Source organism: Oryctolagus cuniculus, chromosome 20 (genome assembly GCF_051225735.1).
Source record: "Oryctolagus cuniculus isolate XC-2025 breed Fujian yellow rabbit chromosome 20, ASM5122573v1, whole genome shotgun sequence".
NCBI lineage: Eukaryota > Metazoa > Chordata > Mammalia > Lagomorpha > Leporidae > Oryctolagus > Oryctolagus cuniculus.
In genome coordinates this window covers 52,332,739-52,360,492 of record NC_142886.1, presented here as the reverse complement: position 1 = coordinate 52,360,492, position 27,754 = coordinate 52,332,739, and the positions used below count along the sequence as shown (strand labels likewise).

The 27,754-nt window shown below is 47.0% G+C and overlaps 1 pseudogene and 1 gene segment (V, D, J or C); both read left to right on the top strand.

Annotated features, from left to right (window-relative positions):
* LOC149120180 (Ig heavy chain V-A1 region BS-5-like) overlaps positions 1 to 27,754 on the top strand; it is a 480,385-nt gene that overhangs the window by 376,624 nt on the left and 76,007 nt on the right.
* Positions 89 to 21,068, top strand: LOC138847237 (vinculin-like; annotated as a pseudogene).

Below are 27,754 nucleotides of genomic sequence, written 5' to 3'. Positions count from 1 at the left end.
AGTCCCCACTAGGGACACCCGAGTTCCCATCAGAGAACTGCCTGAGTCCAGCCTCACGGCTTCCCCCACTTTTCCCTCATAATGCATCATGGGAAACTGTAGGTGATGCTACAAGCAAATGAACCCCTATGTCTGACGTTGGAATTACAGTCACATTTTCTTGCTCCAGGGTTCAGAAAGACTAACTCCTAGATGTCATAGGCATTTGGGATGTCTGGGGCTGTCAACCCAAAGGCAGAAATTTCCCATTGTCACCTTTTCTGTCCATCTCTACATTTCTGTCTCTCTCACCCCTTCTCTCTCTATCACTGTCCCAATGTCTATCATACAGATGAAAAGAAACTAATGGGTATTTAAATAAATGAGGGACATGATATTGCTAACACTGGATATGAAGGGTACACACAAATTAAAATGAAACAAGGTCATTGCCTTCAACTTTGTAAAATAATGATAACATAAAAATTCACATGATCTAAATCCTATCATAGCCATCACCCTACACACCCAGGTCACCACGTCTGCCCTGGGCTCTCTCCTGTCTGAGGCATCTGACCCCATGCCTGCTATATAGCAGCAGCACATGCAAATAGTGCCTCCCTCTGCCCATGAAACCAGCCCAACCCTCACCCTGCAGCTCTGGAACAGGAGCTCCAGCCCCAGGACTCCCAGGTGTCCACTCAGTGATCACACTCAACACAGACGCTCACCATGGAGACTGGGCTGCGCTGGCTTCTCCTGGTCGCTGTGCTCAAAGGTAATGATGGAGAATGCGGGGCACTGAGTCTGGGAGAGAACGTGAGTGAGAGACACAGAGAGTGTGAGTGACAGTGTCCTGACCATGTCGTCTGTGTTTGCAGGTGTCCAGTGTCAGTCGCTGGAGGAGTCCGGGGGTCGCCTGGTCAAGCCTGACGAAACCCTGACAATCACCTGCACAGTCTCTGGAATCGACCTCAGTAGCAATGCAATGAGCTGGGTCCGCCAGGCTCCAGGGGAGGGGCTGGAATGGATCGGAACCATTAGTACTGGTGGTAGCACATACTACGCGAGCTGGGCAAAAGGCCGATTCACCATCTCCAAAACCTCGACCACGGTGGATCTGAAAATGACCAGTCTGACAGCCGCGGACACGGCCACCTATTTCTGTGCCAGAGATACAGTGAGGGGCCCTCACACTGAGCCCAGACACAAACCTCCCTGCAGGGGAGCGCGGCTCCACCAGGGGGCACACAAAACGTACTAGGCCAGATTCTGGTCCTGCACAGGCGCAGAGGGAGATGAAGCCCTGGTTTCCTGTCAGGGAATTGGGGTTTGCTGTCCTGTAACAGTTTTGAGGGAAGAATTCTAGTTTTTGATTCTGTCCCTCCCAACTTCAATGACGGAGAGAAAGTTTGATGTAAAAGGAAGAAGTCCTAAATGAACAATTTGGTTCATGGACAGCGACTGTCGCTCACCAGGATCAGAGATGTGGGAATATTGAGGACACTATTGAGTCTCTTCCAACCTGACTCAGGACAGCACCCTCAGGGCACTGAAAGCTTTGGACAGTTTCAGTTTTCCCTGTATAACCAGGGAAAGCCTAGACAGGGTCGTTGAATCTGTTAAACAGCAACTATTCCACTCATCCCTCTCCTGCCACAACCAGCAAGTGTGCACTGAACCAACCTTTGACTTTACATGTGGGTGATCCACACAAACTTTCGATAGACTTTAACCTGACCTGCATTTCCCCTTTAATCCTGGAACAGTCTGTGGTCCCTGTGTGAATGTCACAGCACTCAGGACTGTACTTGCAGCTCAGCTGTGTCTCAGGCTGAGCTTCTGCAGGCACCTGGGAAGCCTACAGGGACTTCCTCATCCTCTAGGTCCTGGGACCCTCCTGGGGGGCTCCCTGCCTGATCTCAGGAAGGAAATGCACTGGACATCAGTAGTCAAGGTCATCACTGAATGGAAAGTGTTGGGTGTGCACTTCCAGCTGATCTGGTTCTGCTCCAGTGTCGTGGGACCCCCTGCACCTGCTGTGGTTCAGGGAGAGCAGAAAGTGGGACACACAGTGGCTGTGCACTCTGGAGCTGGAGTCCACATCACGGGGAGCTGTGTCTGTGGCTCCAGCATGATGACCAGTGTCCTGAGGCTGGATCACAGCTGCAGGAAGAGCCAGTCCCAGCAACCATGTGTCCAAAATCCCTGCTCTTCACTCCATGTCTATGCTGACTGTGGTCATCAATCCATTTGTCGTCTTTCATCTATTTAGAGAGGGAGACACCCAGGCTGCATATCAGAGTTCTGGACAGAGCACTTTTACACTAATTCTATACTTGGAAGTGAAAATACATTCTGAAGACAGCAGATGATGGATCAGTTAGGAGTCCCCATGAAAAACGTGCGAACGCTATTGCAGTTCCCTGCTCCTGGGTTCCACCTGCCAGTCCTTGAATGAACTGGCATTTATTTATCATCTGCATAAAACATTGGCAAACACAACCCCAGTATTCAGAGAACTTAATCTGCAGTTGGCCATTTTTGTCATTGCCTTTTCGTAAATGTTTGATAAATAATAACTGAACATAGACATGAGATAAATGATATGTGTTCAAAAATGACTGTATCAAATTGATGGAATTATGAAGTCATTCTTATTGACATGCTCATCACAAAATCCACATGTTCCCATGGTCGAATGTCAGTTTCCTGTGTTGGAATTCTGTAGACACAATATTCTCTTAACCTCTGTCACCATGCTGTACAGTAGATCCCTCAGTGTGTGGATCCTGTGGGACTGAAACTCTGACCTTGCTCCACCGTCTCCTCTGTTACCCCCACACTCAGACTTTGGTCTTCACAATTGTATTATGTCTCCGTGAGTTCATCCTTTTATCCCATGTAACTAGCATCACATATTATCTGTCTTCTTGGACTAGATGGTATACTGTACATTTACTGACACATTATCCTTAGGCATTATTCTCAGCATTATCCAAGTTATCCAAGACATCAGAATTTCTTCCTCTTTACTGCCTTATAAACTTCCTGTTAAAATATAACTCTGTCCATTTGTCCATTATCCATCCTTCCTCAAGGCTAATTTCACTGGATTATATGTGTGACCTCTTGAGAATGACGCTGCTTTAATTGAACATGGGACTGCAGAGCTGTTTGCCATAGTGACTCTGGATCCTGTGGTCTCCTCCCTGGGATTTCATATTCCTTCTACCCAGGCATGGTGTTGGAGGATCCTGTGATAATTCTATTTCTCAGCTTCTGATGTTTTCCATGAAAGCTTTCCTAATTTACCTGACTCCAGCCTTTACCAGGTTATCTTCTCTCTCTTCCTGCACAACATGTGTCAGCTCTGGTATGTCTGGTGATACTCAGTCTAACAAAGGGATGGGGTATCTCATTGTTTCTCCAACATGCACATGCATGATGATTACATATAAAGCATTTTTATACGTTTGCCTTTATTTATTTTATTTTAAAAATTACAGATATACTTTTACCTCTTTAAAACCTGTATTTGTGTATTTGTCCAAAAAGAAAAAGCAACAGAGACTGACAGACAGTGGTCTACTGAATCCTGGGTAACTTCCCAGATGCCATAAAAGAGGAGTTGGGTCAGATCACAGCCAGGTGCATGGAATTCAGTCCAGGTCTCACACATGGGATTAACTCAGATTCTCGCACTGCCCCTCAGAGTGCACATTGGCAGGAATCTGAAACTGGACCCAAACTAGGACCTAAACATAAGCATCCATACAGGAGCAGGAATCCCATGTGATACCTTCAAGGCCGCTCCTGTCACCACCTTGTCAGTCACTGCATTTGAATAATTGATTTCTTCCCTTGGGATTCAGTTGCTTGAGTTCATTCAACATTAGGAGATAGGCTCCTATTCATATGTACAGTTATCTTTCATTTCTTTTAAATATCTACTTATTTTATTTGAAAGGCAGTGTTATGGCAAGAGAGGAAGAGACCAACAGAGGGAGAGAGAAGCTTCCATCCACTGGTTTCCTTCCTGAATGGCTGCAAAGGCTGGGCAAGGGCAAGACTGTAGCCAGGAGCCTGGAACTTCCTCCAGTTTCCCACGAGGCTTGAAGGGGACACACACTTGAGTCATCGTTGACAGAGTTCCCTGGTCCATGAGCAGGGAGCTGGATTTGAAATGCAGCAAGCAGGGTCTGAACCCATGCTGCTGAGTGATGATGCATAGGGATGGCAGGTTAACCTGCGGGGCCACAACATTGGCCCCTACGGGTGTGATCTGAAAATACTTTATCCCCATCTTCGGGCGACTCCTGGTTCTTCAATCACTCTCTTTATTCTGCAGAAGCTCTGTGGTTGGATCCATATTCTTTTGCCTATTTTTGCTTGGTTGCCTGTACTTTGGAGATTTTCAAAATATCATTGCCCAAACCAATGTCAGCTTGCTTTTGTCCAGTGTTTTCTTCTAGAACTGTACTGTCTCGGCTCTTGCTTTTAAGGCATTCCTCAAGTTCACTCTGTTTCTGTATGTGGTATGAGATGACATCATAATTGAATTATTTTAGGTGCATTCAAGTTTCCCCAAACCCAGGTAACGACAGGAAACCCATCCCCATCCTGTGCTTTTTTCACCATGCATTCTCAGAACTCACATTCTCAGAACATGTTCCTAAATTTCTAGGTTCTGTTCTGTCCCAGGGCTCTGGGTGTCTATCTTATCCCAGCACCAGGCTTGATTTAGCTCAGATGTGATGAAGCCTCCTGCTTTGCCATCACAAACCTTGATTTTCTTCATGTGAATTCTTGAAGTTTCTTCCTTTTCCTGGAAAAAATGTCAGGCTATTTCACAGGAAATGCATTGAATCTGTGAATCACATTGTAGCTTGGCTATTTTAACAAGCTCATTCGTCAAATCCATGACTACATCATTCCAATTTACAGGGAATCATCAAATTCCTTTTCACTTTTTAAATTATTATGTATTGCAGAAGTATGAGTGAAGACCCCTATCTTACGCCTTACACAAAACTCCACTCAACACGGATTAAAGATCTAAATCTATGACCCTACACCATCCAGTTATTAGAGAACATTTGTGAAACCCTGCAAGACACTGGCACAGGTAAAGAGTTCTTGGAAAAGACCTGAGAAATAGGCAGTCAAAGCCAAAATTAATAAATGGGATTAGATCAAATTGGGAAGTCTCTGTGTGGCAAAAAACACTCAGGCAAGTGAAGAGGCATCTGACAGCATGTGCGAAATTATTTGCAAGCTATGCAATGGATATGGATTAATAACCAGAATTTACAAAGAGATGAAGAAATTCAAAAAACAAAACAAACAACCCAGTTAAGAGATGGGCCAAGACTCAGACATTTTTCAAAAGAGGAAGTCCAAATTACCAACAGATGTAGAAAAAACGTTCAGGATCACTAGTGGTCAGGGAAATGCAAATCAAAACCACAAGGAGGTTTCACTTCACCCCAGCTAGAATGGCTTCATACAGAAATCAACAAACATCAAATGCTGGCGAGGATGTGGGGGAAAAAGTACCCTAATCCACTGTAGGTGGGAATGCAAACTGGTAAAGCCACTATGGAAGACACTATGGAGATACTTCAAGAATCTGAATATAGTCCTACCTTATATAACCCAGGAATCCCACCCCTGGGAACTTACCCAAGGGAAATGAATTCACTACACACAAGAGATACCTGTACCTCCACGTTATAGAAATTGTGGGATATGTATGCTACCGAATACTACACAGTGGTAAAAAAAAATGAAATCCAGTCATTTGCAACAGAATAGATGATTCTAGAAAAGATCATAGTTAGTGAAATAAGCCAGTCCCTAAGGGACAAATACCACATGTTCTTCCTGATAGGTGAGACCTAATAGAGCACCCAAAAGGAAATCTAGGGAAGTGATGGCTTGAGCTGCCCTTGTCTTGACTGTCGAGGAACAGTTTTTTGTTTATTTGCTTTTTTTTGTTTATTTTCCTTCTTACTATTTGTTGAACTCTACTTAACATAGAGTTAATCATATGTATATAAAGTCAATTGAAAAGAGATCTCAGTAAAAAAATAAGAATAGGAATAAGAGAGGGAGGAAGGAAGTTTGTAACTGTAAAGCTGTATAGTTCTGCATACTTTCCTACAGACATACTTCTGAGGGTACAGTTTTAACACTTGTCACGGGGCTCCAAGTCCCATTAAGCTTAGTGGTAAAAATGCCATTGTAATTGTTAAAGTGATCATATTGAGTGTTAAGGTGAATATATAGGTACGATTAAGTTTTAAAGTGATCATATAAATAGGGTCAAGTGCCTGGTAATAATAAGAGATAGAATTAAAAAGGAGAGAATGTTCCAACGTGGGAAGCAATACACACAGCAGACTCAAAGAATGACAATCGCTTTAAATAACACTCTGACCTCAGATGCACCACCTAAGTCTTCCTGGTCTGACTGAAAAGCCCATGAGAACATTTCAGCCAAGGCACTGTGGCAAAAATATTCTACATGAAGGTTCTCTGTGAGTGAGACCTGTGGGGAAAGAAGTGGCCATCAAAGAAGGAAGTACTTTTCTCTCAAGGGAGGAGAGAACTTCCACTTTGCTTATGGCCTTGTCTAAATACTGAAAGAGATTGTAGATTCAAAGGCTTTCATAGCCTAAGCAGCTCATGTCAAGAGCCTCGGGTGGTCACTGATGTCATACGTAAGAGTGTTAATTGTTAAATTAACAACAGGGGCACTGTGCACTAACTCCCCATGCACGACCTCTGTCCTCAATGAGTTGTATTATGAGAGTTAACTGTAAAACCAGTTCTCAGTGTGTGTGTGTGTGTGTGTGTGTGTATTGTTGAAATCTTCACTTAGTATAGAGTTGGCTTCTGTTTACAAACTAATTGAAAATGAATCTTAATGGAGCATGGGACTGGCAAGGGGAGAGGGGAGAGGAAGAGGGGTGGGAATGTAGGTGGGAGGGTGGGTATGGTGGGAGAAAATGTATTCCAAAAGTTGTACTTATGAAATTTGTATTCCTTAAAAATTTTTCAAATATTAAAAAGTAAAAAACAATAATATTGTTATGTGGACATCATTCACCCAAATCCTAAATTGCCTCCAAGGTTTTTGAAGTGTTTTTGATGCTACAAATGTAATTTTTTAGAAAAGATTCTTTTATTTATTGAAAGTCAGAGTTACAGAGAGAGAGAAGAGACCCAGAGAAAGAGTTCTTCCACCTGCTGGTTCACTCCCCAGACGACAGTGACACCAGGAGCCAGGAGTTTCTTCAGGGTCTCCCACTTGGACACAGAGGCCCAAGCACTACGACCATGCTTTTCTGCTTTCCCAGGTGCATCAGCAAGAGACAGATTGGAAGACGAACACACAGCACTATGGGATGCAGGCAACACAGGTTGAGGATTCACCTGCTACACCACAGTGACGTTTTCTGCATTTTCTGCACTTTTGTTCTCAATGTACAATGTACCACTGATTTTCACAAATGGCATGAGGTAGTGGAGTATATTTTTATCCATCATTTCCTGCATGTGCTGTCAGCCCTGTGTTGGCAGTTTGTTTCTGATAGCACTTTCCCCCAGTCACACATGCACTGTGCAGACTCATCCCCTTGCCCAGATGCAGTGGGAGGTGAATCGCTGGTTCCTTCAGAAAATTGGTGTTTGTGGTCCTGTAACTGTTTCCTACCTTCTGATCTGGATGGATGATTCTGTCCCTAACACCGATCACTGAGCAGAAGTTTTGGTATCACGGGAAGACGTCACATGAAGAAAATGGAGTCGTTTTGAAGGAATGAATGACATCTCTGGGGTCCCCAGCATCTGAGACCTGAGGGAGCTCTGGGCACCCGGGGAGGCTTTTCCAGCCCGAGTCACTGAAGAGCTCTCCGTGGAATTCTCTGATGACGTCATCGGGGACCCCGCTGAGAGCCCAGGGGCAGTGTGGAGCCGGTCAGGGGCTATGGATGCTGCAGTGTTTCACATCCATGCCCTCCCCTCCTGCACAGCTGGGCCCCCGAGGGACAGAGCTGACCCCGTGGTCCTAGTCCCTGGGGCTTCCATGTCCATTCTCTGCAGCTGTGCCCTCGTCTCCCTTTCACTTCTTCACCCTGAACTCACAGGTTGAGGTCCACGTACTCCAAACCCCAGGTCAGGGATTAACCTACAGCTCAGGGGTGGCTCAGGCTGTGGCTCCTAGAAACCCTGCTTGCTCTTCCTCACTCACATCTCCTGGGATTCCTGGACCTGCTCTTATTTACAAGCAGAGGTGGCCATTGGTAGTGCAAGGGGTCAGACTCGTGGAAAACACTGGGTGTGGAGAGGTCTTGTTCCCCACACTCTGCTGGCCTTGTCTCCATCTCAGGGAGACCGCAGGTGGAACAGCCCAGTGAAGTCTGCACTAGAGTCCAGGTGGTTCTGGACTGTGTCCCTGTGAGTCCTCCAATGATCCAACCCTGGAGCTGCATCCCTGCTGCATGAAGGGCCTGCCCCAGAGACTGTGTGTCCAGAGACCCCGACTCCTTCCTCCAGGGACTGCCCGCACCTGTTCTCAGCCATGCTCCTCCTTCTGTGGAAGCAAAATTGTCCTTGCTTTCTCTCAACTCTATCATCACCAGGAATGAACAAATTGTCTGCTCCTCACCAGGATAGCTGCATCAACCCCATGTGTTTACTAAATGTCTCCTGCAAAAATGCAATTGTTCACTCATGTAGGATTCTTACAGAATCTGAAGCAATTCTCTCAGCTGATATAGAAATGACTATTTCTGAGTTTCTACATCTAAATTCAGAGACACGTGTGACTCTATGTTTCAGGTGGGAACAGAGGAGTGGCTGAGTGTTGTTCTTTGACTCTTTTATTCTGCCTGTTAGTACCATCATGCAGTACCCAAGAGAGGAGGTGTGTGGAGCAAAAAGGTTTATTGAGCTCACATCTGTAGAGGCTGGAAGTCCAGGATCAGACAGTGAGAATGTTGTGCCGTCAGCAATCCTAATATTGTGAACACCATAGCAGTCTTCAGGCATCCTAATATTGTGAACACGGATGGGAGGGACCCCATCCCCACACAGGACGTCAGACGAGACCAGGGCTGACTCCAGCAACACTGTCCTCTGTGCTGAAGCTGGGGACCCAGGAGATCTACTGTGATCTCCTCCATAGCAAATTCCCCAGAAGTGAACAATCTAATTCTGTAAACATCCTGACCGTGCACCCCCTGCCAGTGCTGGTACGTTGGGGCCATGCTCAGCACTGATGCTGTGAGGACAAACCACATCCACCCCCAGCAGGCTGCTCCCAGCATTCTGTGTGGTCCTGTTAGGAGCACTGGAGACTTCAGCTTCCTCCATAAGGCCCTGACGTTGAATCCACTCATGGCGTGGAGTCATCACTGGATGCACTCCCCAGAGACAATGTCATTCCACGTCTCCCAGGCACCTGTGCTAGTTTTACTCAGTGGTGGTCAGTGTGGGGGTCCCTGGGGCAAGGAGACCTGATCAGAACTCCTGACTCAGTGCTCTCCTGAAGGCACTGGGGCCCAGCTGTGTGGCCCTTCCACCTGTCCTTACTCTCCTGCACAATAGAGCCCACCCCCCCACCAAGTCCTTTCCCTCCTGCTGCTGGACCCTGTCCCCGACTGTCACTTCCCCACTTGCCATGGTTCTCCTCCCCAGTCCTCAGCTTTGGGGGTGAAGCCATCCCCTGAAGATGCAGACTTCTGTGTCTTGGGGGATCAGTGCTGGCACAGTGTCTGGGGTGGACTCTGCTCACGAACATTTTCTACAGGATCCCACCAGGACATTGGTCATGATGGTTTCCTCCTGCAGGTGAATCACTTTCCTACTCAATGGACACAGAGGAGCAGGGTCTGGGGTATTGAGGCTGAGGATGCTGTTCCTGCAGAGCCGTGAGCAGAGCCAGCACTGCTTGGTGTGTGTGTGTGGTCGCTCCAACTGAGCAGCTGAAGGCTGCATGTTAGGTGGAACTTACCCTCCATACTTGATGCACGGAGCCTCCCATCATGCATGTGGGGACTCACCACCCAGTGATCCATCCTATTAAGAGGAGGCTCTAAGGATGGGACAAGGCCATGAGGGTTGCTGCCTGCATTGAAGGGTATAGGACATTAGAAAGACCCTTCAGTAACTCAGGTTTTAACACTCAGTTATTCCCACATGAGGCAGAGCAGAGAAAGAGACATCCTTACTCACTGCACTTTCCCAAGTGTCACTGTGCCAGCTCTGCATCCCAACCTAGCCCAGTTTCAGGACAACAGTCAGGTGCAACCACAGAAGTGTTAGGGCTCAACTATCGTCCCATTAACTTCTGACCTGGGGCTGAAGCAGCAGGGATCTGGTATTGGGAGCCTTAGCCACATATGAGACCCTGGCACTCCTTGGGGGATGAGCACATCTTAAACAGCAGAATAAAAAGTGCCATAGTAAGTGACCTCCTCCCAGGTGTGTCATCTGCCATGGGAGGAAATGGTGTCTGTCTCTCCTGCCATGGGAGGGCCAGCATCATGACATCATCGTGGGAAGAAAGAGCTGGCCCTGAGCAGACCCTGACTCTGGGAATGCTGTGATCTGGTGGTCTCAGCCCTAAGAACCACAACACGGGCCAATGCTGTGGTGTGGTGGATAAAGCATCCACATGACATCCATAATGATGTTCCAGTGGTGTTGACGTGTAAAAGGAGCCGATATCAGCCATGAACCACACGTTGTAGTGCAGCCACATGAAAAACAAAGATTCAAAGCACTTATCAGGGCACAATCACATAAGGACTCCCATTGTCCCATTCCATATGATGTCAACAGACACATTCAAGACACTCTCATCAGTCTGGGCCCTGTAGTGTCTGAGGCATCTGACACCAGGGCTGCTATATAGGGGCAGCTCATGCAAATAGGACCTCCCTCTGTCCATGAAAACCAGCCCAGCCCTCACCCTGCAGCTCTGGCACAGGAGCTCCAGGACTCCCAGGTGTCCACTCAGTGATCGCACTCAACACAGACGCTCACCATGGAGACTGGGCTGCGCTGGCTTCTCCTGGTCGCTGTGCTCAAAGGTAATGATGGGGAATGCGGGGCACTGAGTCTGGGAGAGGACGTGAGTGAGAGACACAGAGAGTGTCAGTGACAGTGTCCTGACCAGGATGTCTGTGTTTGCAGGTGTTCAGTGTCAGGAGCAGCTGATGGAGTCCAGGGGAGGCCTGCTCCAGCCTGGGGGATCCCTGACACTCTCCTGAAAAGCCTCTGGATTTACCATCAGTAGCTATGGAGTGAGCTGGGTCCGCCAGGCTCCAGGGAAGGGGCTGGAGTGGATCGGATACATTTATACTGATGGTAGCACATACTACGCGAGCTGGGTGAATGGCCGATTCACCATCTCCAAAACCTCGACCACGGTGACTCTGAAAATGACCAGTCTGACAGCCGCGGACATGGCCACCTATTTCTGTGCAAGAAACACAGTGAGGGGCCCTCAGGCTGAGCCAAGACACAAACCTACCTGCAGGGGAGCGCGGCTCCACCACGGGGACGCATAAAATCCACTGAGCCCGGATTCTAGTCATACACGTGTGCATAGGGAGCCCAAGCCCTGGTTTCCTGTCAGGGATTTGGGGTTTCCTCTCCTGTAACAGTTTTGAGGGAAGAATTCTACTTTTTGATCTGTCCCTCCCAACTTCAATGACGGAGAGAAAGTTTGATGTAAAAGGAAGAAGTCCTAATTGAACAATTTGGTCCATGGACAGCGACTGTTGCTCACCAAGGTCAGAGATGTGCGAATTTTGAAGACACTATTGAGTCTCTTCCAACCTGACTCAGGACAGCACCCTCAGGGCACTGAAAGCTTTGGACAGTTTCAGTTTTCCCTGTATAACCAGGGACAGCCGAGACAGGGTCGTTGATCTGTTAAACAGCAACTATTCCACTCAGCCCTCTCCTGCCACAACCAGCAAGTGTGCACTGAACCAACCTTTGACTTTACATGTGGGTGATCCACACTCACTTTCTGCAGACTTTAACCCGACCTGCTTTTCCCCTTTAATCCTGGAACAGTCTGTGGTCCCTGTGTGAATGTCACAGCACTCAGGAATGTACTTGCAGCTCAGCTGTGTCTCAGGCTGAGCTTCTGCAGGCACCTGGGAAGCTTACAGGGACTTCCTCATCCTCTAGGTCCTGGGACCCTCCTGGGGGGCTCCCTGACTGATCTCAGGAAGGAAATGCACTGGAAATCAGCGGTCAAGGTCATAACTGAATGGAAAGTGTTGGGTGTGCCCTTCCAGCTGATCTGGTTCTGCTCCAGTGTCGTGGGACCCCTGCACCTGCTGTGGTTCAGCAGAGCAGAAAGTGGGACACACAGTGATTGTGCACTCTGGGGCTGGAGTCCACATCACGGGGAGCTGTGTCTGTCACTCCAGCATGACGCCCAGTGTCCTGAGGCTGGATCACAGCTGCAGGAAGAGCCAGTCCCAGAGACCATGTGTCCAGAGTCCCTGCTCTTCACTCCAAGTCTACGCTGACTGGGGTCATCAATCCATTTGGAATCTTTCATCTTTTTAGAGAGGGAGACATCCATGCTGCATATCAGAGTGCTGGACGGAGCCCATTTACACACTTTCCCATACTTGTACTGATAATGCACCCTGGAAGAGAGTAGATGATGGATTTGTTATGAGGCCTCATCACCAAGGTGGGAACACTGATGCAGTTCCATGCTCCTGGGTTCCAGCTGCCAAGGCTGAGTGCACTGCCTTTATTTGTCATCTCCATAAAACAATGCAAAAGACAACACCAGTATTCAGAGATCTGAATCTTCATGATTTCCCATTTTTGCCATTTCATATTCATTAATGTTTGATAAATAATATTTAATATAGGCTTATGAGGTATAATGATATGTATTGAATAAATGAGTGTATACTGAGTGGAATAATGAAGTCAGACTTACTGACATGTTTATCACAAAACCCATGTTTTTCATGGTAGACTGTCTTTTGTCTAATGTCTTAGAATTCTGCAGACACTATATTCTCTTAACTGCTGTCACCATGCTGCACAGTAGACCCCTCAACGTGTGGATCCTGCGGGACTGAAACTCTGACCTTGCTCCATCGTCTCCTCTGTTCCTCCCAAGCACAGACGTTGGTCTTCACCATTGAACTTCTGGCTTGTTAGTTCATCCTTTTTATCCCATGTACGTAGCATTACATATTATTTGGCTTCTTGGCCTGGATAGTTTAGCAGAGTGTACTTATCCTGACATATTATCCTGGGATATTATTCTCCAGGATCATCCATGTTATCCAAGATACCAGAATTTCTTCCTCTGTACTATAACCATATAAACTTCCTGTTAAAATATAACTCTGTCCATTTGTCCCATTATCCATTCCTTTTAAAGGGAAATTTTCCTGGATTATATGTGTGAACTCTTGAGAATGATGCTGCTTTAATTGAACATGGGACTACAGAAGTTTTTGCCATAGTGACTGCAGAATGTTGTGCCATCAGGCATCATAACATTGTGAACATCATGGCAGTCTTCAGGCTAATTTTGTGAACATGGATGGGAGGGACCCCATCCCCACACAACGTCAGACGAGACCAGGGCTGACTCTAGTAGCACTGTGCTCTGTGCTGAAGCTGGGGACCCAGGAGATCTACCGTGGTACCTCCAACAGCAGATTCCCCAGGAATGAACAAATCCCACTAGGCCTCACTCCCAGAACTCCCATCTTTTCTCCCATGGTCTCCCTGGGAGCACACCTAAAACACAACGCCTTTGGGACACACTGAGCTGTGGTGGAATGAGAAGGCCATGCCTAGATGGCTGCTGGGAAGCAAGCATCAGTTACTCAGGGATGGCTTCAATGCCACCTGGCAATGGAGCCTACCTGGCAACAGGGTCTGATTGGATGGCTTCAGATACTGCCTGGCAACAGGCTGTGATTGGTTATGCATAAACTGCCCCTTGACCAGATTGGCTGCCTCAGCTATATAAGCTACTGTACCAACTGAAACAAATGAGTCTGCGGGCTGCTTGCCTCTGGCCTGCTTTCACCCAACTCCCGGGGTCTGTGTGGTGACTCCGTGCCTCTTGCCCCCACCAGAATGAATCCATAGCAACACTGAGCCACACACAATCAGAGAGGTTTGCTTCTATACCCATTGTAGGCCTGATGACACAGAACCTGTCGATCAGGATGAACAAGCCAATTGTGTATCACAGTTATTTGAGACTGCAGAAGACTCAGAACAGTTCTAAACAGGGCTCATACAGACTGTTCCTTTTTATTCCTTTTGGATACAGGCTATTGATCATATATTTGATACGAGAATAGTCACTTCCAATCGGTGTGTAGGCTGCTCACTTCTCAGTCAGTCTGTAATGCAGAAGCTCTGTAGTTATGCAGCATCATCTGAAAATATTTTCTTAGGTCTCTTGAATTTTGAAGATCTGAAAGGGAAATCATGGCCAGACCAACATCAGGGAGATTTTGCCCAATGTTTCCTTCAGTAGTTTTACAAGTACTTTGATCTGACATCAGAGTCTGGTTATTCCATACTTTTCATGTAAACATCCAGACCGTGTACCCCTTGTCAGTGCTGTTACATTGGGGCCATGCTCAGCACTGATGCTGTGAAGACAAACCACATCCACCCCCAGCAGGCTGCTCCCAGCATTCCGTGTGGTCCTGTTAGGGGCACTGGAGACCTCAGCTTCCTCCATGAGGCCCTGACATTGAATCCACTCATGGCATGGAGTCATCACTGGATGTACTCACCAGAGACGACGCCATTCCATGTCCCCCAGGCACTTGTGTAAATACCACGACAGAGTCTCCCACCAGGTGCTGATGGTCTGTCAGTTGTATGAGACGCTGTGTCCCCAGGGTGACAAATGGCAAGACTGCACCACGGTGAGAAGAGGGTGGTCCTGTCTGGGCAAGCAGGACTGGGGTCTCTGATGGCTGTGTTTTCAAGGAGTTGGCAGGTGGGCCTTGGTGGTTACATGAACTAACGTCTTATGAAACCAGTTGGACACAGGGAGATTGGGGGGTAACTAAACAGCACAGAGAGAGGTTTCCATGGACGTGATCTGAGTGAAGACAGGGGCTCTTCTAAAATGACTCAGTTTCACACATGGGAGGGGAGGAATTCGAGAGGGCAGTGGTGGGGCAGTTGTGCCAGCCGGACTCGACAGATAACCTCTCACGTGCTGATGAACTCACAGCCCTCGTGACTGCATTAGTACCAGGAATGATTGCAACACCATGTAATTTTCTTCTTAGAATTAAACCACAGACAGACGCAAGACAAGTCAACAGAGAATTGTCCCTTCAAAATAGATTTCATAAATGTTAAATTGACAAATAGTACCTGAATCTCTATGTGAGGTATAAGGAAAGGTGTTGATGTGGATTTATTTCATCAGGAATTCTAGAGTCAGACGAGCTCACAAGTCCTTCCCTAGCAACACTACCATTCTTTTGTGATCGAATGACAAATGCCTACTCCTGCAGGAACTGGAAAGAACACAATAAAGCTGCATAACTGTTGTCCCCGTGCTGTGCAGTAGATCTCTCCACGTGCCTTTCTGGTCACAGAAAACTCTCTGTGCTTGCAGGAATGTGGTTCCTTTTCTTCTCTACTCCCAGACTCAGTATCTGCATTGTACTTCCTGCCTCTGTGATTCACTTTTGTGGATTCCATATATAATTAAGATCATCAGGGCCGGTGCTGTAGTGTAGTGGGTAGAGCCTCTGCCTTCAGTGCTGGCATCCCATATGGACGCCAGTTGGAGTCCTGGCTGTTCCACTTCCAATCTGGCTCTCTGCTGTGGCCTGGGTAGGCAGTAGAAGATGGCTGACATCTTCAGCTCCTGTAATCCATGGGAGACCCAGTGCAGGCAACTGGCTCCTAGATTCAGATCAGTGCAGCTCCGACCATTGTTACCATTTGGAGAGGGAGCCCATGGATGGAGGACTTCTCTCTTTCTCTCTGACTGCGTCTCCTTTCTCTGTGTATCTCTGACTTTAAAGAAATTAAATAAATCTTTATAAAAATGAGAAAAATCACATGGTATGAAACCATAATTTTTCTAAAAAAAAAAAAAACAAATATAATTAACCTTAAGTGAATCCACTTGTACTCTTTCATCTGTAAAAGTGGGCAGCAGGAATTAGGACACAATTGGCTAAGTCCCCACCACAGACACGCCTGCTCCCATCAGAGTGCTGCTTCAGCACAGCCACATGGCTTCCCACCATTTGATGATAAAGCATCATGGGAAACTGTACCTGATGCTACAAGCGAAAGAGTCCCTATAACCCACATAGGAAACACAGACCCAGTTTTTTGCTCTAGGGTTTAGGAAGACTAACTCCTAGATGTTGTAGGCATTTGGGTTGTTTGGAACTGTCAATCCAAAGGCAGAAATCTCCCAATGTCAACTCACTGTCCATCTCTACATTTCTGTTTCTCTCACCAATTCTCTCTCTGTCACTGTTCCAATGTCATTATCACAGTTAATAATGAAGCAAAGGTTATTTTAAAATGAAGGACATGGTATTGCTAACACTGGATATTAAGGGCACAGACATATTAGAATGAAATTAACACGTTGCCTACAACTGGTAAAACAACAACGAGAAAAAAAATTTGTATGATCTGAATCCTATCATAGCCATCACCCTACACACCCAGGACACCACGTCTGCCCTGGGCACTGTCCTGTCTGAGAATCTGACCCCATGCCTGCTGTATAGGGGCAGCACATGTAAATAGGGCCTCCCTCTGTCCATGAAAACCAGCCCAGCCCTCACCCTGCAGCTCTGGCACAGGAGCTCCAGCCCCAGGACTCCCAGGTGTCCACTCAGTGATCGCACTCAACACAGACGCTCACCATGGGGACTGGGCTGCGCTGGCTTCTCCTGGTCGCTGTGCTCAAAGGTAATGATGGAGAACGCGGGGCACTGAGTCTGGGAGAGGACGTGAGTGAGAGACACAGAGAGCATGAGTGACAGCTTCCTGACCATGTCGTCTGTGTTTGCAGGTGTCCAGTGTCAGGAGCTGAAGGAGTCCGGGGGTCGCCTGGTCACGCCTGGGGGATCCCTGACACTCTCCTGCAAAGCCTCTGGACTCACCATTAGTAGCTCCTACATGAACTGGGCCCCCTAGGCTCCAGGGAAGGGGCTGGAGTGGATCAGATACATTTGGAGTGGTGGTAGCACAAATACGAGAGCTGCGTCAATGGTTGAATCACCATCTCCAGCAACACCAACCAGAACACGGTGTCTCTGCAAATGAACAGTCCGACAACAGCGGACATGGCCACCTATTTCTGCGCAGGAGATAGAGTGAGGGGCCCTCAGGCTGAGCCCAGAAGCACACCGCGCTGCAGGGGCGATCGGCTCCACCAGGGGGCGCACAAGACACACTGAGCCAGAATCTGGTCTGCACAGGTGCAGAGGGAGATGAAGCCCTGGTTTCCTGTCAAGGAATTGGGGTTTGCTCTCCTGTAACATTTTTGAAGGAGGACTTCTCCTTTTATGTCTCTGTCCCTTATACTGACGTCACTGATGTAGAGAAGTTTGATGTGACAGGAAGAAGTCCTAAATGGACACATTCAGGTTTGTGCACGATGACCGTGGCTTCCAGGATCACCAGGATCAGAGATGTGGGACAATCTGGGGACCTCGTGAGTGTTTTCCCGTCTGACTCAGGACAGCGTTCTCAGGCCACTACCGACTATAGGACAACATTAGTTTTCCCTCAAATCCACAGAGTGCAGAGCCAGGATCTTGATTTGCTACCTCAATTGTATAAGTCGTCCCTACCTCCTGTCAGAGCAGCCTGTGTGCTGAACTGAACCAACCATCTTATTTTAAACTGTGGGTGTTCTGAACTCACTTTCCACACTTTATAAACCATCTCCATTTTCCCTTTAATCCTGGAACAGTCTGTGGTCCCTGTGTGAATGTCACAGCACTCAGGAATGTACTTGCAGCTCAGCTGTGTCTCAGGCTGAGCTTCTGCAGGCCCCTGGGAAGCCTACAGGGACTTCCTCATCCTCTAGGTCCTGGGACCCTCCTGGGGGGCTCCCTGCCTGAACTCAGGAGGGAAATGCACTGGACATCAGCAGTCAAGGTCATCACTGAATGGAAAGTGTTGGGTGTGTACTTCCAACTGATCTGGTTCTACTCCAGTGTCGTGGGACCCCCTGCACCTGCTGTGGTTCAGCAGAGCAGAAAGTGGGACACACAGTGATTGTGCACTCTGGGGCTGGAGTCCACATCACGGGGAGCTGTGTCTGTGGCTCCAGCATGATGCCCAGTGTCCTGAGGCTGAATCACAGCTGCAGGAAGAGCCAGTCCCAGAGACCATGTGTCCAGAATCTCTGCTCTTCACTCCATGTCAGTGCTGACTGGCCTCATCAATCCATTTGGAGTCTTAGATCAGTATTAGAGAGGGAGACACCCAGGCTGCATATCAGAGTGATGGACACAGCCCATTTGCACGCTTTCCCATACTTGTACTGACAGTGCACCCTGGAAGACAGTAGATGATGGATGTGTTATGAGGCCCCGTCACCTAGGTGGGATCACTGATTCAGTTCCAAGCTTCTGGGTTCCAGCTGCCAAGCCTGAGACCACTGCCTTTATTTATCATCTCCATAAAACATTGGCAAACACAACACCAGTATTCAGAGATCTGAATCTTCATGATTGGCCATCATTGCTATTTCATATTCATAAATGTTTATAAATAAGAATTGAGTATAGCTCTATGAGGTACAATGATATGTGTGGACAAAATGAATGCATATTGAGTGGAATTATGAAGTCAGACTTGATGACACATTCATACCGCAACACATGTGTTTGGTGGAGTTCAGCTGTCTCCTGCTTTTAGGATTTTCCACTCACAATATTCTCTAAAGCTCTGTCACCATGCTGTGCAGTAGATCCCTCAGTGTGTGGATCCTGTAGGACTGAAACTCTGACATTGCTCCACCATTCTCTGCTCCTCCCTTGCTCAGACTTTGGTCTTCACCATCGTACTTCCTGCCTCTGTGCCTTCAGCCTTTTATCCCACGTAGGTAGCATCACATATTATGTGTCTTCCTGGCCTGGATGGTTAGCAGAGTGTACTTTTACTGACATATTATCCTAGGCACATTATTCTCCAGGAACATCCAAGTTGTCCAAAATTACAGAATTTCTTACTCTACTGCTTATAAACTTCCTTTTAAAATGTAACTTTGTCCATTTCTTTCATTTTCCATTCTTGCTTCCATGAGATGTCACTGGATCACATGTGTGAACTCTTTTAAATCAACAAGGAACTGCAGAGGTGTTTGCCACAGTGACTGCAGATCACATATACACCTCCCTGGGATTTCGTATTCATTGTACCATGCAATGGTGCTTGAAGATCATGTAATAATTCTATTTCTAGTTTTTGATGCTTTTCCATACGGTTTTACTAATTAACCTGACACAGACTTGTACCAGGGTTATCATCTCTCTCTACCTCCATAAAACATGTCAGCTCTGGTATGTCTGGTAATAGGCATTCTAACAGGAGCGATGCGATGTCTCATTGTGCTTCTAACAAGAACATACATGATGTTCCCCCATTTGTAGCATTTTATATGCTTGCCTTTATATCTTCTTTTAAAATTTATAGGTGTACCATAAAATTTAAAATTTATCATTTTGTTGGCCAGCTCCACGGCTCATTAGGCTAATCCTCCACCTGTGGCACCTGCACCCTGTGTTCTAGTCCCGGCTGGGGCGCTAGATTCTGTCCCAGTTGCCCCTATTCCAGGCCAGCTCTCTGCTGTGGCCAGGGAGTGCAGTGGAGGATGGCCCTGTGCCCACATGGGAGACCAGGAGAAGTGCCTGGGTCCTGCCTTCGGATCAGTGTGGTGCGCCAGCTGCAGCGGCCATTGGAGGGTGAAGCAATGGTAAAGGAAGACATTTCTCTCTGTCTGTTTCTCTCTCTCTCACTGTCTACTCTGCCTGTCAAAAAATTTATCATTTTATTTAAAAATTTGTCTGTATGTATTTGTCCAAAACCACAAAGAGACTGGGACTGACAGTGATCTTCTAACTCCTGGTCACATCCCAGATGGCTACAAAAGCTTCAGCTAGGTCAGGTGACATCCAGGTGCTTGGAATTCTGTCCAGGGCTCCCACGTGGGAGTACTGGAACTTCACCTACTGCCTCCCAGAGGGGCTTAGACAGGACTCTGAAACTGGAACCAAACTAGGAACAGCACTAAGCATCCTGACACGGGAGGCAGGAATCCCACAGGCTCACTCCAGTGCTGCTCCTGTCTCCACCTTATCATCACTGCATTTAAGGAATTGATTGCTTCCCTTGGGATTCAGTTGCTTGAGATCTTTCAACATTAGGAAATAGACTCCTAATCATATGTATAATTAATCTTCAAGTTATTTTAAGTATCTATTTCATTTTAGCTGCCACAGAAAGCCGGGGAGGTGATTAACCAGCCAATGATGATGGCTGTCAGGCAGCTCCATGATGAAGCTCGCAAATGGTCCAACAAGGGCAATGACATCATTGCAGCAGCCAAACGCATGGCTCTGCTGATGGCCAAGATGTCTCGGCTTGTGAGAGGAGGCAGTGGTACCAAGCGGGCACTCATTCAGTGTGCCAAGGACATCGCCAAGGCCTCGGATGAGGTGACTCGGTTGGCCAAGGAGGTTGCCAAGCAGTGCACAGATAAGCGGATTAGAACCAACCTCTTACAGGTGTGTGAACGAATCCCAACTATAAGCACCCAGCTCAAAATCCTGTCCACAGTGAAGGCTACCATGCTGGGCCGGACTCCCATCAGCGACAAGGAGTCTGAGCAGGCCACAGACATGCTGGTTCACAAAGCTCAGAGCCTCATGCAGTCTGTGAAGGAGACTGTGTGAGAAGCAGAAGCTGCTTCAGTCAAAATTCGAACAGATGCTGGATTTACACTGCGCTGGGTTAGAAAGACTCCCTGGTACCAGTAGGCACCTAGCTGGACATGGTTGGCACAGAAACCCCTACTAAATAGAAGGAAAATTATCAAGGCCCAGGAGACACCCATAGGTGCTGGGGCTTGAATGCCACAACCTGGCCTGACATCAGAAAGGAATGGAGGCCTCTTCATATTAGAAACCATTTATACTCTTTTGTCATGGATGCTTTGAGATGTGTCTCCATAAAAAGCTTGTATTCTCAAAACACAGTTATATTCATGCACACTCTATCCCAGTAGGCATGGGTTTCTGGCCCATGGACTTCACCTAAGCTCAGAATCCAAGTGAACACTAGCCAGACACCTCTTCTGCCCTTATCTTTAGGGGACATTTCCCTTTCTGTTTCCATTTTACTGGTCCTCATCCTCCCATCAGGCTCCCAAGACCCAGAGCCCAGGCAATTCAGTTAAGAAGGAAATCACTGTGCCTCCAAAAATGGTTTTGGGCTTTCCGTGTTGCTGCTGACCCTACAAAAAAATGTGAATGACAGTGTTATAGCAAGAGAGGAAGAGACCAACAGATGGAGGGAGAATTCCTTCCACTGGTTCACTTCGTGAATGGCTGCAAAGGCTGGGATGGCTCAGCCTAAAGTCAGGAGCCTGGAACTTCCCCCAGTTTCCCGCAGGGTAGGAAGGGGACAAACACTTGGGTCATGGTACACAGTGATCACCATTGCACTGCCTACCTCTGTGAGTTCAAGCTTGAGGGCTGCATATATAACTAATGTCACATACTATGTGTCCACATCTACCTGCATTATTTCTGTTAGCATATTATGCTCCAGGCTGACCCACGTTTCATAATGACAGAACAATCTCATTCTTAATACTGAATAATATTCTATGTCCAAATGTGTAAGGATCCATTCACTGTTTTATGCACACTTGATCTTTGTTGACTGAACTATTGTGAACAAAGCTGTAAGCTGAACCCAGGACTGCAGATGAATTGTGACACAGTGACTTCTACCCAGTGCTTGACCTCAACTCAGAGTCATGATTACTAGACACAGGGCAGAGGGGGGAACAGGGGACTGCTGATACCAGGACACAAAGCACCACCAAAGGAAGGAATAATTCTGCCCACAACACAGTGGGCTGACTCAGTTCACCACAACACACGACAGGTTCCACAAATAACTAGAACTGAGGTCTCCAGGCCTCCCAACAGAGTGATGGAAAGGAGGTGGAAATGTGCATGACACTGAGTTCATCTGTGCCCATTTCTACCATGCACATTCCAGGAGCACATAAACCCCACTACCATGTACAGTGTTCTGAGTTCAGGTACAGTTTTAAACAGTTTAAATAGTTTTTAAACTTTAAGGCAATGGATGAATAAGGAAACAAAACATAGTTAACCTTAAAAAATGCACTTGCAGTCCTTCATCTGTTTAAAAGTGGGCGACAGGCATTAGGACAAAATTGGCTAAGTCCCCACTAGGAACACCCGTGTTCCCATCAGAGAACTGAGTGAGCCCAGCCTCACGGCTTCCCACACTTTCCCCTCATAATGCATCATGGGAAACTGTAGATAAAGCTACAAGCAAAGGAGCCCCTACCACCAACATTGGAATTACGGACACGGTTTCTTGCTCCAGGGTTCAGAAAGACTAACTCCTAGGGGTCATAGGCATTTGGGATGTCTGGGGCTCTCAACCCAAAGGCAGAAATCTCCCATTGTCACCTTTTCTGTCCATCTCTACATTTCTGTATCTCTCACCCCTTCTCTCTCTATCACTGTCCAAATGTCTTTCATATAGATGATAAAGAACTAATGGTTATTTAAATAAATGAAGGACATGTTATTGCTAGCACTGGTTACGAAGGATACACAAATATTAAAATGAAACAAGGTTTTTGCCTTCAACTTTTTAAAATAATGATAACATAAAAATTCACATGATCTGAATCCTATCATAGCCATCACCCTACACACCCAGGTCACCACGTCTGCCCTGGGCACTGTCCTGTCTGAGGCGTCTGACCCCATGCCTGCTATATAGGGGCAGCACATGCAGATAGGCCTCCCTCTGTCCATGAAAACCAGCCCAGCCCTCACCCTGCAGCTCTGGCACAGGAGCTCCAGGACTCCCAGGTGTCCACTCAGTGATCGCACTCAACACAGACGCTCACCATGGAGACTGGGCTGCGCTGGCTTCTCCTGGTCGCTGTGCTCAAAGGTAATGATGGGGAACGCGGGGCACTGAGTCTGGGAGAGGATGTGAGTGAGAGACACAGAGAGTATGAGTGACAGTGTCCTGACCAGGACGTTTGTATTTGCAGGTGTCCAGTGTCAGTCGCTGGAGGATCCGGGGGAAACCTGGTCACGCCTGGAGGATCCCTGACACTCACCTGCACAGTCTCTGGATTCTCCCTCAGTAGCTATGCAATGGGCTGGTTCCGCCAGGCTCCAGGGAAGGGGCTGGAATACATCGGATACATTAGTTATGGTGGTAGCGCATACTACGCGAGCTGGGTGAATGGCCGATTCACCATCTCCAAAACCTCGACCACGGTGGATCTGAAAATGACCAGTCTGACAGCTTCAGACACGGCCACCTATTTCTGTGCCAGAGACACAGTGAGGGGCCCTCAGGCTGTGCCAAGACACAAACCTACCTGCAGGGGAGCGCGGCTCCACCAGGGGGCGCACTAGAAGCATTGAGCCCAGATTCTGGTCATACACGTGTGCATAGGGAGCCCAAGCCCTGGTTTCCAGTCAGGGAATTGGGGTTTCCTCTCCTGTAACAGTTTTGAGGGAAGAATTCTACTTTTTGATCTGTCCCTTCCAACTTCAATGACGGATTGAAAGTTTGATGTAAAAGGAAGAGGTCCTAAATGAACAATTTGGTTCATGGACAGCGACTGTGCTCACCAGGGTCAGAGATGTGGGAATATTGAGGACACTGTTGAGTCTCTTCCAACCTGACTCAGGACAGCACCCTCAGGGCACTGAAAGCTTTGGACAGTTTCAGTTTTCCCTGTATAACCAGGGACAGCTGAGACAGGGCCGTTGATCTGTTAAACAGCAACTATTCCACTCATCCCTCTCCTGCCACAACCAGCAAGTGTGCACTGAACCAACCTTTGACTTTACATGTGAGTGATCCACACTCACTTTCTGCAGACTTTAACCCGACCTGCATTTCCCTTTAATCCTGGAACAGTCTGTGGTCCCTGTGTGAACATCACAGCACTCAGGGATGTACTGCAGCTCAGCTGTGTCTCAGGCTGAGCTTCTGCAGGCACCTGGGAAGCCTACAGGGACTTCCTCATCCTCTATGTCCTGGGACCCTCCTGTAGGCTCCCTGCCTGAACTCAGGAGGGAAATGCACTGGACATCAGCGGTCAAGGTCATCACTGAATGGAAAGTGTTGGGTGTGCACTTCCAGCTGATCTGGTTCTGCTCCAGTGTCGTGAGACCCCCTGCACCTGCTGTGGTTGAGGGAGAGCAGAAAGTGGGACACACAGTGGCTGTGCACTCTGGGGCTGGAGTCCACATCATGGGGAGCTGTGTCTGTGGCTCCAGCATAATGATCAGTGTCCTAAGATTGAATCACCAAAAGGGAGAGAATGATCCTGCGGGGGAAGCAGAACACACAGCAGAGTCATAGAATGGTAAATGCCCAAAACAGCACTCCTGCCTCAGAATCAACTCTTGGGACATTCGGATCTGACTAAAAGGTCCATGAGAGTCTCACAGGCATGGAAAGCCATGACACGGTGGCAAAAAAACAATCTAAATGAAGGATCCTGGTGAACAACACCCCAGCAGAAGGATCAGGCCATCAAGGAGAGAGGCGCCTTTCTCTGAAGGGAGGAAGGAACCTCCACTGTGATATGGCCTTGACTAAACAAGTTCAGAGTCGGTGAACTCAAGGGGCTTCCATAGCCTAAACAGCTCATAGCAAGAGTCTCGGGTGATTGCTGACATCATAAATAAGTGTGCCAATTGTTAAATCAACAACAGGAGTCACTGGGTTCATGCTCCCCATGCAGGATCTCTGTCCTTAATATGTTTAACTATGAAACTCAAAAACAACACTACTAGTCGAACAATACCCTATATCTGGTTCGGTTGTGTGAGTGCAACCTGTTGAAATCCCTGCTTAGTATATACTAAGTTGATCTTCAATATATGAAGGCAATTGAAAATGAAACGTGATGAAGGGCAGGATGGGAGAGGGAGTGGGTGAGGGGAGGGCCACGGGAGGGTGGGAGGTCGGGGGGGGAAGCCACAACAATACAAAAGATGCATTTTATATTCTAAAAAAATAAAAATAAAAAAAAAGATGGAATCACAGCTGCAGGAAGAGCCAGTCCCAGAGACCATGTGACCAGAGTCCCTGCTCTTCTCTCCATGTCATGCTGACTGGGGTCATCAATCCATTTGGAGTCTCTCATTAGTATTAGAGAGAGAGACACACAGGCTGCATACAGAGTGATGGACAGAGCCCATTTACACATTTCCCATACTTGTACTGACAATGCACCCTGGAAGACAGTAGATGATGGATCTGTTATGAGGCCCCTTCACCAAGGTGGGAACACTGATGCAGTTCCATGCTCCTGGGTTCCAGCTGCCAAGCCTTGAGTGCACTGGAATTTATTTATCATCTCCATAAAATATTGGAAAGCACTACAGCAGTATTCAGAGTGTTGAATCTTCATTTTTGATCATTTTTGTTTATAAATATTTGATAAATAACATCTGAACATAGACCTATGAAGTATAATGTTATGTGTTGATAAATAAATATATCAAATTGAGTGGAGTTATGAAGTCAGACTTACTGACATGCTCATCAGAAAACCACATGTTTCCATGGTAGAATGTCAGTTGTCTCCTGTTTTGGAATTCAGTAGACACAATATTCCCTTCACTGCTGTGACCATGCTGTACAGTAGATCCTCAGTGTGTGGATCCTGTGGGACTGGAACTCTGACCTTGCTCCAGCGTCTCCTCTGCTCCTCCCTTGCTCAGACATTGGTCTTCACCATCGTACTTCCTGCCTCTTTGACGTCATCCTTTTATCCCATGTATCCAGCATCACGTATTATTTGTCATCTTGTCCTGCATGGTTAGCAGAGTGTACTTACCCTGAAACATTATCCTTGGACATTATTCTCCAGGATCATCCAAGTTGTCCAAAATACAGAATTTCCTCATCTTTACTGCCATATAAACTTCCTGTTAAATATAATTTTGTCCATTTGTTCCATTGTTGATTCTTTCTTCATGAATATTTCACTGGATTGTATGTGTGAACTCTCGTGAATGACGCTGCATTAATTGAACATGGAAGAGCAGAGGTGTTTGCCACATTGATTGCGGTTCCCCTGGACACCTCCCTGGGATTTCATATTCCTTCTGCCCAGAAATGGTGTTTGAAGATCTTGTGAAAATTCTATTTCTCAGTTTTTGATGATTTTCCATAATAGTTTTACTTATTTACCAGACTCCGCTCTTGCACCAGAGTTATCTCCAGCTTCCTCCACATGGATTGTCAGCTCTGGATTGTAGGATAATACTCATTCTAACAGGAATGATGGGATGTCTCATTGTGCATCCATTATGGACATGCGTGATGGGCCCAATATATAATTTTATATGTTGCCTTTATATCTTTTTAAACAGTTATAGATACTATTTCACTTATTTTGATATTTGTATTTACATATTTTTCCAAAAAGGCAAAGAGACTAAGACTGACAGTGATCTTCTAATTCTTGGTCACTTCCCAGATGGCTACAAAAGCTTCAGCTGGGTCAGGTGACAGCCAGGAACTTGGAATTCTGTCCAGGGCTCCACATAGGAGTACTTGTAAATTCACCTACGGCTTCACAGAGGGGCTTAGGCAGGAATCTGACACTGGAACCAAACTAGGACACAGCACTAAGCATTCTGACACGGGAGGCAGGAATCCCTCAGGCTCACACCAGTGCTGCTCCTGTCACCACCTTTCATCACTGCATTTAAGGAATTGATTGCTTCCCTTGGGATTCAGTGGCTTGAGTTCATTCAACATTTGGAAATAGGCTCCTAACCATATGTATAATTAATCTTTCATTTATTTTAAGTTTATTTTATTTGAAAGGCAGTGTTATAGCAGGAGATGAAGAGACCAACAGATGGAGAGAGAAGCTTCCATTCACTGGTTTTCTTCCTGAATGGCTGCAAAGGCTGGGATGGCTCAGCCTAAAGTCAGGAGCCTGGAACTTCCCCCAGTTTCCCACAGGGCTGGAAGGGGACAAACACTTGGGTCATGGTAGACAGTGATCTCCCTTGCACTTCCTGCCTCTGTGAGTTCAAGCTTGTGGGCTGCATATATAACTAATGTCACATACTATGTGTCCACATCTACCTGCATTATTTCTGTTAGCATATTATGCTCCAGGCTGACCCATGATTTCTTAACGACAGAACAACCTCCTTCTTAACACTGAATAATATTCCATGTCAAATGTAACAGACTGCATTCACCGTTTTAGGCACATTTCACTTTATTTAGAATAAACTATTGTGAACAAAGCTGCATTACCAAACCCAGGACTGTGGGTGAATTGTGACACAGTGACTTCTACCCAGTGCTTGAGCTTAACTCAGAGTCATGGTTACAGAACAGGGAAGAGGGGGAACACAGGGCAGCTGATACCAGGGCACAAAGCACCACTCACAGGAAGGAATAA